The sequence below is a fragment of the Nannospalax galili genome, unplaced genomic scaffold, assembly GCF_000622305.1.
Source record: "Nannospalax galili isolate Female #2095 unplaced genomic scaffold, S.galili_v1.0 scaffold115, whole genome shotgun sequence".
Classification (NCBI taxonomy): domain Eukaryota; kingdom Metazoa; phylum Chordata; class Mammalia; order Rodentia; family Spalacidae; genus Nannospalax; species Nannospalax galili.
Window position 1 is genome coordinate 9,556,312 of NW_008340588.1, and position 11,354 is coordinate 9,567,665.

Below are 11,354 nucleotides of genomic sequence, written 5' to 3' on the forward strand. Positions count from 1 at the left end.
GTGAAACCACTGAGGACAAGTCAGCCTTTCGGGTTGCAACAGCAAGAGGTTTATTTGATGCACAGGTACCTGTGGGCACAGAGTCTCCTCGGAGGACTTGCGCGCCCCAGGTTGGGGTTTGGCAGTTTTTATAGAGCAGAAGCAGGGTACAGAAGCAGAAGAGCAGTTATTCGTTAATTCAAAAACACAGAGTCATTTCAAAAACACACAAAGATATGGGGTAAGGGTCGGGGCTAAAGGGAAATGGGATTACTGGTATCGAAAACACACAGAGATATGGGGTAAGGGTCGGGGCTAAGGGGAAATGGGATTACTGGTATCGGGCCCTAAGGGTGGTCCTTCCGCCCGTAAGATTTGTTTACAGCTTGATCCTTGAAGCTTGACCAGCGGTGCCTGCCTGTTTTGCAGCTTTTAGATAAGGCTGGTTCTGGCTTCTAGCTGACAATGGGCTTGTGGAGCTTTTAGATAAGGCTGGTTCTGGCTTCTGGCTGACAATGGGCTTGTGGCGCCTAGTTTCCTCAAAGGCAAAGTAACTAAGATCAGACATTTAACCTTGAAACTGATTGATTTTCTAGCCTTTGAAGTTTAAAGTGGCTGCTTTATACAAAATGAAGAAAATGAAGTTACTTTGGCTATTACAATTTAGGAGACTCCGTTGGGGGCCATTATACCACCACATGAAGGAGTACTATACAAGTATACATCACCACTTTCACATTCAGTATAGGAGGATCACAATATACTTTATGTGTGTGTGTGTGTGTGTGTGTGTGTGTGTGTGTGTGTGTGAATGCTTGTGTGTGATAAGGCACATATGCCATGGTGTGCATGTAGGGTCAGAAACTAATGGCAACCAAAGATCAAAGACTAAAATCTTTCCATAGGCCATGATGAAAGTAAAGATGGTTCCCCTTTATTTTCTTCCTCTTCTAGGAAAAGTAGACCTGCAGAATAGGGAAGAAGGTAGCAGAACCCAGCCTTCTATGCTTCTACCTCACAAACCAAAGCTGTGTGTGGTTTTCTCTGAATAGTATAACAACTCTTAATTGCATCAAACTATAGTATACTATTTAATAATGTTATTTTTCTTCATAAAGTTTCTGGGAAGAGTTATTAAAAGAATTTAAGGGCTTTCCCCCAATCACTGGCCTGAGAAGGGCATCTCAAGAGAATGATTTAATCACAATTTCTTTAAAAATGAGAAAGACATATTTCTCTTTAAATATTTCTTTTAGTAGGTGTTTTGCATTTTTTTCTTCTCTGGTGTTTGCAGAAATGTAATATAAAGTGGATTATCTTTACATTAGTGAAGAGAAGAAAAAGAAACCTTTCTCAGAGCCACTATGGTAAAAAGCGTTAGTGACAAGAGCAGTCATTTTTTGTTTCTATGTAATAGAGTATCTGACAAGATAGGAGAGTAGATACACGGTTCTGAGCAGAAGTTTGGGAAAAAAGAACATTTCTAGGGCATTCTTTTGCACTTCCCTAGTGACTTTACACAATGGCTTTCAAATGGATGCAATATAGGTAGGAACCCAGCAGTAAGCCTCATTCTTGGTTTGAACTACCACAATGCAATTTGTAAAGTTATTTTGAAATACTCATGTCCTAGATCTAAATTACATCTGTCCCTACTACTTTGTCTTTCTAGAATTAGAGTGATGCCATTTTGGAGGATTGTTGCAAACACTGTGTAGTTATCTAAGACCTACATTTTTTTGTTGTCATTTTCTTCTTGTTGACTACATTAGATAAATTCATTCTCTGATATAATTTATATTATTTTGTTTCTTGTCTGGCTGGGAAGATTTCTTCACCTTGTGCCTGAATTGACCTTCTCTGAATAATACATCAACAAAACAAAGTGAATTGCTGACACAATTACTGTGTCACAGCATTGAATAGTTACTTGGAATTGAAAACAGGAAGCAAGAGAGTCTGCTTTCCATAATTTAACTGTAGAGTTCAAGGCATTGCAAATAGCCTGTGCAAATTAAATCTTTCTACTTGGAGGTAAGAGACTATTTATCATAACCACATCAACTAGCAAGAGAGAGCAAGAATATCATAGAAACCATAAAGAACCAATTTTGAATTTCACAGCCTTTAATTATTTGGAATCCCTAATATCAAATGAGAAGACAGCATGTGTTTTCTTCATTAGTGAGGTTCAATCACAAGTGACAGGATGGCTAAGTTGAAGGAATGAGTCACCAACACTGCAAAAGAACCAATTTCCATTTGCTAATGTGTTGTTAGGAAAGTCCAGTGTCCATCCCGACTGCTGTCATATGCACAGCCAGTTGTCAGGGTGAATTAGCAGGGCCATTTTTCTTTGCTCCTATGAACTGTTTATAGCTTATAAAGAAGGAGACAGCATTTAGATAGATCATGTTTTAAGGGAAATAGGGATGTTTGCAGAGCCAAAAGATTAGAATGTATGTTTTTCTTCCCTTTCTAACACTAAAATAAGAAAATGATATTAGCTATAAAAATCATACATGTACTGTAATAAAATAAATACAAATTTACTATAAAATAGAACATGAATAAAAATACAAACAGTAAAACCATGGAAAAATCCTTTATTACTGCCAATTCTAGGTGGATTTAATTTCCTCATTGAAATTAGGTTATCAGTTTCTAGTAACATCATTTTTCTTCTGCTTTTTTCTTAATCTTTCTTGTTAACACAAATTTTTATCAATATTTTTTGGTAAACCTTAGCATCACTATGGTCTCTGTGGACACAAAAGCATAACTCTCACCTCAAAGGGGATAAGAGTTTATTCTGAAGCAAAATATGAGTGACCATGGTCTGGGAACATAGATTCAGGTTACCTCAAATTCCATGTTCTGGTGTGGTAAGTTACATTACATTTTTACAGTAACAGAACAAAGAAAAGTCATAAATTAAGACACCGTTCAAATACATTGGAGGATACACTCGGTAGGCAGGCTGTAGCAAAGAGAGGGGGTTTCTACTATAGGTCCCAGATGTTATCTGATGACAGTCTTAGCTTTTTGATTGGTGAGACCTGATGGTCTGCTAAGTTAATACATTTTATTAGTCATAAGAATGTTAATTCTAGCCAGCCAGGCATAGTGGCACACACCTTTAATCACAGCACTCTGGAGGCAGGCTCAGGCAGATCTCTACCTATATAGCTATTTCCAGGCCAGCTGTGGTTACAGGAGACCCTTTCTCAAAAAGACAAAAAAGAAAGAAAGAAAAAGAAAGAAAGAAAGAAAGAGGGAAGGAAGGAAGGAAGAAAGAAAGAAAGAAAGAAAGAAAGAAAGAAAGAAAGAAAGAAGAATGTTAATTTAGAAATAGAAGTGGGCAATCTCTGGCTGTTTATGGGGTTAAAGATGTCCCTAGATAATCTGTGAATAGGCTCTAGATCTGCAGCATTCCAGACTTTCCTCAATCCCCAGAGTACTACTCAGATGGTGAGCCTTGCAGAAAGTTCAGTCCAAGGTTCAGGAGTTCTGGGATTTTCTTTCACATTTCTTACTCCACTAAAAGTGTATAGTGAACCAGTCTTCTATGGACTTACTCCACTCCTGGCCTTCTCCCTCCAAAAATGGTACAGAAACAGGGTGTAATACAGGAACTAGTTTGAGTTCTGCCATTTTGATTCTTTAGAGCAACTTTCTGTTAATTATTTCATCTATTTGAGACCTCCGTTTTCTTATTGGGCACTGTGGAGAAAATAATGCTCATTGGTGCTATGGTGAGAGTTGAATACGATCATGTAAACATAATATGAAAACACAGCTCTCACGGACACTCCTCCACACAAACACTTCTGTCACATATCTATATGTCTATACAGCTTTTACTTTTTTAGAACAAAAGATGTACTTTTAATTTTTATTCGTTATTTGTTCATTTAATTTAACTTAAAAAGAAGGTTCTAATGTAGCTCAAGCTGACCGTAAGTAGCTATGTAGTGATGACTTTGAATTCCTGGTCTTCCAGCCTCTACCTCTTAAATGTTGAAATTATAGGCATGTATCAAGACTAAAAGGCATGAAATTAAAAAGAATAAAAACCATCATAATACCATAGATTTTAGATATGAGGAAAAAAGTGACCACATATCATTAAATGAATTGATAGTTTTTGACTAGTCATTTTGGAAATGTATTTCTTTGTTTGTTTGTTTGTTTGCTTGCTTGTTTGGAGGCCAGCCTGCTCCCCTAGAACTTACTATGTAGAGCAGGCTGGTCTTAGTCTCATAGAGATCTGCCTGCCTCTACCTCCTGAGTGTTGGGATTAGAAGTGTTTGCCACCATGCCCAGCTCTGAAAATGTATTTCCTTTTTCCTTAACATTGTATTTATCTTTATTTTATGTGTATGAATGTATTGCCTGCAGTTATGTAAGTGCACCAATGTTGTGCAACACAAGTGGAGGTCAGAAGAGAGCATCAGACCCCTTGGAACTGAAGTTACAAGTGGTTGTTAGCTGCTATGTGGGCGCCAGGAATTGAACCCAGGTCCTCTGCAAGAGCAGCCAGTATTCTTAATTTTTTATCCCCCAAAATGTATTTCTTGATATGGATGTTAATATATCTAAGAGTAGTAGGCAGCTATTAATCATTCATTTGGGCATAATGCTGTGATTAGCCTATTGATCTTTCCACTTTGAAGTTCAAAGTAAAAATGTCAAAAACAATTTTAAAAATTAGGCTTAATAATGAAAAAACAGAAAATAGATATGTGAATTGTCAGTAATTGAATGTGTGTGTGTATACATATGACTAAGTTTAAAAACACATTTGCTCTTCGAGAATAATTCTTTTACATATTGTATAATTATATTCTCAGACAGAACCTTGGATTAAATGTTAAAATACAGGTACTATTGGAATGGATAGTAAATTGCTATTATGTAGACAAGTTCATTCCTTTTCATAGTACTATAACTAAATGCATTCTTAAGAATTTGGATTCTGTAGAGGTTAAAGTGATTCTGAGACTCTGCTAGATGAAGGGATTGCATAGTGATGAATAATAATAAATCATTAATAATAATAATTTTACATCATTAATCTTGTGGAATCCAATTTTCACCCTTTCCTGACCCCTGCATCATCTTTGCTTCTGTTTCTCTTCTGCTCCAGGCTTGGTTCTTCCTCAGTTTCACATTCACAGGCCTTCGTGCCCTTCCTCACGTCATTTGCCTGAGAGGTTTACTTTCTCCTCTCCTCCCCGGTACTGAGTCTTTTGTGATTGTGACTATGAAGTGGTTTGAAGCACGCTTCAGGCAAAAGCAGAAGAGGAAAGAAGCAGGTGCACCTTTAGAAAGGCTCCCCACCAACTTATTTCAAATGTTCATATTTGGCCCTTGAGATCTGCTGAAAGTTTCAGTTCTCTTTAATAGTTTGCCTAGAGTGAAGAGAATAATTTATCATCTAAATTTGGATATTTTTATATTAATAGGAGGCATAAAACATGCAGGATGTTGAGAAAATGGACACAAACTAGAGCTGTCTGATCAAGCCAAAATGTGTGTTCACCATAATGGTAAACTTATAAACAGTTTTCTAAAATTATTAAATGAAAAAGATATAAAGCAATAACATTAAAACTTATGACGAATATTATAACCGTTAGTAAAACAATCCTGTTTTAACAAAGTTTCTCTTAATAAAAACAGCATGATAATTATTTATTTTCTTATTAAAGAAACAATGTATTTCATTATTAACAAATACAAAAAGAGCTTAGTAAGTTTAATATTTAGAGAAATAATAAATAATACTGAAATATTGAAATAAAAATTATGATATATTCCTTGGTTTTAATTTAAATAAAATTAAAGAGTAATTTCCTTTTTATTATTTTATTTATTATATTTATTTTATGCATATGAGTGTATTCTCTGCATGTATGTAAGTGCACCCATGTCTTGCAATGTCTGTGAAGGTCAGATGAGGGAATTGGATTCGCCTGGAACTGGAGTTGAGGTGGTTGTTAGCCTCCATGCTGGGAATCAAACCCAGGTCCTCTGTAAGAGCAGACAGTGCTATTAACTGCTGAACCATCTCTCCAGTCCTAAATGGTAATTTCTTATAGTATACTGTCTGAGAGAAAAAATTTGGGACTAGTATAGCAACTTATGCTGTACCTCTTTGATGTGCAACTAATTCCACGTTTTGACACTTTACCACATTTTTGTGGTGTATTTATATTGAGCTCAGAATACTTTGGCTGAGTGAAAAAGAAAACGATCACAAAGCAAAGTGCAAACTCTGCATGTGTACCTGGAATGTAGAGTAAAATGTGATTATTTCTAAAACAAATCTTAATAGTTAGATACATTTTATGATTGCCAGTTGAGTTTACAATTCTAAATATTTATACATCAAACTGTAATGTACTCACTTTCATAGAACTACTGGATCTAAAAACACAGATTGACCTCAGCACTAAGTAACTTCAATACCCTACTCTTACTAATAAACCGAAAAAAAAAAAAAAACCAAAGAAACATCAAAGTTAAATATTGCAGATTAAACGGACTTAATAGACATCTATAGAATATTCTACCCAGACACTGTCAACTATATGATGCTTTCAGCAACTTGTGGAATTTCTTCTAAAATAGACCACACTCTAAGACACAGCAAATCTCAACACATACAAAATAAATTAAACTTATTTTCTGTTCTGTTAAAACAGAGCATTGAAAACCAATGGGATATAATGAAAGAAATTCTAAGATAGAAGTTCATAGTTATAAATTAAAATTTTAAACAAAACATAACAAAATATTAGAGTAATTCCAGGCAGATAACTAAATGATGTATTTAAGTTCTTGTAAAATAGGAACAAACCAAACCTCGTCAGTAAATAGAAAGAAAAAATAAAGATCTGTAGAAATTAATGAATGGAAATGAGAAAAAAAAAGAACAATCCAAAGAATCAAGAAGTTGATACTTCAAAAAAAAATAAACAAGATTGACAATTAGCCAAACTAACCCAAAACTGAGCAGAAAAACTCATAAATCAATAAACTTAGATATGAAAATGGAGACATTACCATAGATGCCAATTAAATTCAGAAGATTATTAGGGCATACTTTGAAAACTTGCATTCTAATACATTGCAAAATGAAGAAGAAATAGGTAAATTTCTAGGCACATGTGGCCTACTGAAATTAAACCAAGATAATATAAACAACTTAGACCTGTAACAAGAAAGGAGATTGAAGTCTCTGAACTAAAACAAACAAAAACAAGGCCTTGATGCACTCGCCACGGAATTTGACTTTTTTGAATCTGTTCCTTTTCACAAAATTCTATTTTTTAATGCTTGATGACTAGTCTGGAATTAATGACTAGTCTCAATCACACAGATATTTATGGTACCATTGATTTATATCCAGGGAACATTTTGTATCTTGACCTTGTGTCTGTTAAATCACTGACTTCCTGTGTAATTCAGAATATGGAAGCATGATGGGTCAGTCTCTTCCAGCTGCCCACAATTCTTTTAAGACTGCTGTTAATCCTCTTGTAGGAAAAAGTTCCTACCATTTATGTTAAGGCCTATTGTGTCAAGTTAGTGTCCCCAGACATTCTTGAGTGCTAGCTCGCCTACTGAAGATGCCAGTGGAGAAGGGGATATAAAGATGATTAAGACTGATTGAGATGTTCTGCATGAAATGCATAAAAATTCAATAATTTTTTTTTAATCTTTAAAAAAAGTCCCTTGCTTTCAGGTTCACACCAACTAGATTACTGTCCCTATTCATTACTAAACAGCTGACCTCTTATTGGTCTGCATTCTATTTGGTAACATAAGTATTTGCATCTGTGTGATGCAGGGTATCATCTATAATTTTATCCTTAGCAATGCCATCATCAGGTTTTGATTTGAGGTTTTCTGGCCTTATGAAATTATTCAGGAATTTTTCTGTTGTTATTATAAAGAACAAAATATTTGCTTTACTTTTCTATGTTTTGTCTGTTGGGTATTACATTGATATTTTACCAAATTTTATTTTTCCTTCTTTCTGCTTATTTTTATCTATCTTCATTTAGCCATTAACCTTAGGCTTTTTTACTTAGATATTAAATCTTTATGCTTTTAGCTACATCCAAGAAAATTTTATGTATTGTATTATTTTCTTAGAAATATTTAATGATTATCTGTGGTATTTCTTGACATCCAGACTTTTTTGAAAGAGCATAATTTCCAAATACTGGAGTATAAAAATATTATATTGTTGTATATGTCTTCTTTGTAATTTGTAGCCTTAGAATGTAATCTGTGCGACTGTAGTCACCTAAGTCTTTGTACTTGTTTTGTGACCTGGCATATGTCTATATTGATGAATGTATGGTCACAGAGAAAGAATCTATGTCCTTCAATTGTAGTGTTTGGTGCTCTATAAACATCTGCTAAGACTAGGAGATTGATAGTGCTCCTCACACAAGCTACACAAGTATTTATTTTTTTGGTATCACTGTGCTATCAATTCCTGAGAGTTATGAAACCCTTCTAAATGGAATTGCAAAAAAAAAGTCTTTTTCTAAATACAAGTATGTTCCATATATAGTTTGAATACTTTCAGATAGATAGATAGATAGATAGATAGATAGATAGATAGATAATGGATAGATGATAGACATAGATAGATAGATAGATGATAGATAGATGATAGATAGAAATAGACAGATGATAGATAGATGATAGATATATGATAGGTAGATTATAAATAGGTAGAAGATAGATAGATGATAGATAGATAGATAGTCTCTCTATGTACTATTTCCTATTTCCATTATTAAGAACCAGTCCCCTGTTGTATTCTTGTATTTCACATTGCTATATTTAATCTGTATCTGTTGCTAATATGGCCACTGCATTCATTGGAGTTCTAGTGTGATGTTCTGCAGATTATAATGCTTATTTCCTCTGCAGTGTGTTGTGACTGGGCAGTGTATTTAATTTTTTGGGGGACACAAGTATGCTTCTTTGGCTCTTTTTATGGCTATTGTGATGAATTTACTGTTCACATCAAAATCTCTACACTAAGGGCTTTTAGTAAGAAATCATAATTTGACTGGAAGCTGAGCTGGAGGCTATCACTAAGTTAAACTACCAAAATCTATTATTATTCACTATCATTTGAATGTTATAAGGACTGCAGCAATTAAGTGAGGGTATGACTGAGACCTGTTCCCCATGCAGACATTAAAGTTTTCAAGGAGCACATTGTTACTTCATTCCATCTGGGATACAGTACTGTTGCATATTACTTATGGTGGCCACTAGAAGAAGTGGTATAGTTTCAGGAACTTTTGCTTTGGCTATTTTGACGTTAATGACATCACTAGTCAGAAATGCAATGTGAAGGAATCTTATGTCAACTTTTACTATATATAAATTCATATACAAGAAAAAATACTGGGAAAATGGAAGAATTTTGAATTTACTGTGAACTGATCTAGATTTAGGACATCATTTGTTAACTAGAGTCCATGGCCATTGTTCTAATAGGGTTTCCAAAATAGTTTCTCAGAATTTCTGTTACTAGTGTTAGCGTAAATTCTGTATCCTTCAAAACATCTGGGTGGCCCCATTCCTTAGTAAACAGTAGAGAGTCATGCTTCTCTTTGGGAGAAAATGTCTCTCTGCTATATTGATAATGTTATCGTACTCTTCTTCCAGGGGACTCAGCTTCCCTTTAAATGAATGGATATTAAATCTTATCTGGGGGCCTGGAGGTGGGGCTCAGCAGTTAAGAACACTGGTTGTTCTTGCAGAAGACCTAGGTTCTAATCCCAGCACCGACATGGCAGCTAACAACTGCCCGTAACTCCAGTTCCAAGGGATCCAATGGCCTCTTCTGTCCTCCGTGAACATTGCATGACATGGGTGCACTTACCTACATGCAGGCAATACATGAATACACATAAAAAATAATAAATAAAATATTTATAAATAAATAAATTTTATCTGGATTTATATCTGGAACCTGGGTAAGAAAACTGCGATTTTTTAATCTCTGTGTCTGACATCAGTTTTCTGCTTGCCAAAACACTTTTTTTTCTTGTTGAACAAATTACATAGCATAGCTGATACACAATATCAGCTAAGTTTGGAGCATCGTGTTCACTCAATCATCTTCACAGCCCCTTGAGGTCAGGGCACCCTGATTGCTACTCTGATCTCCTGGCCATTATAGTAATTACAGTTACCTTACCTCTGATGGTTAAGTAGAGCCATCTGGTCTCTGGCATTACAGAATTCTGTAAACAGTGTACCCGGTCTTTCTGCTCATTCCAGTCTACAAGAACCCATTGCTGACCTTCAAGAAGATGTTTTTGCATCCTCCCACCTTTCTCCAATCACCACCAAAGGCATTGCTTATTAAGATGGAGTATTCTGTATTAATAAGAATGCTCCTCAGGGAAAAGAACTAGATGATGAAGTTATGAATTCATTGATTTTACATAATAAATACATTGTAACTTTCTTCTCTGCACCTTCTGACATTTTCCTCATTATTTTACTTTGGCAGTTCTAAAATCTTTGCCTCATTTACTGTAGCCTATCATTTCGTACAAACTTCAAAGGGATTATCCCAGCATGGTATTATAATTTGTTCCAGGTGTCCTTGCCAGGTCATTGAACCCCAAATTAAGTGTGGGTGTTTTCAAGTTATTATACTCTTCTTTACAGACATATTCTTCTATTTCTAGTCAAGCATATTTCCTCTAGCTCTTGCCAGCACACATTAGCTATGTTCTATATTTACTTTGGGGTATTTACTACTTCTCATCTAGACGATGACTCATATCTTGTTAGTGATGTATGGGCAACTGATGTAGAGTCAGACACGGCATGGATAAATGGCAAATTATGATGAATCTAGTTCAAGTTAGATATCTGCAGTGTCTCCAAACAAAAGATTACTCTTCTATGATGTGGGGCAAGAAGCTACATTTGGCATGGTGAAAATTGTAGGTTGTTGTTACACACTTACCCTGGAGGAGATATAAACAACATCTACCCCCTCCTCCCCAGATGTCAATGAAAAACTGAGGTACGAGTCCACCAAACTTCACATTGGGAAACCAATACATTTTTTGGTCTTACTTACAGAGCAATGGGTGAGGGGTTAAGTATAGGAATGTGGTGGTCCCCCATAAGGCCACACAGGAATGTCTTCACACAGTGTGAATAATAGCTTCCTCATAGCCACATAAAAGGAGTCCCCTCTCTTATTCTTTGCCAGCTTATATACTCTAGTTCTTTCCTGACATCATGTACAATTAGAGCAGAACTAACTATCACCACCATGAGCTGGGAAGTTGGTGGATACTCAGATGAAA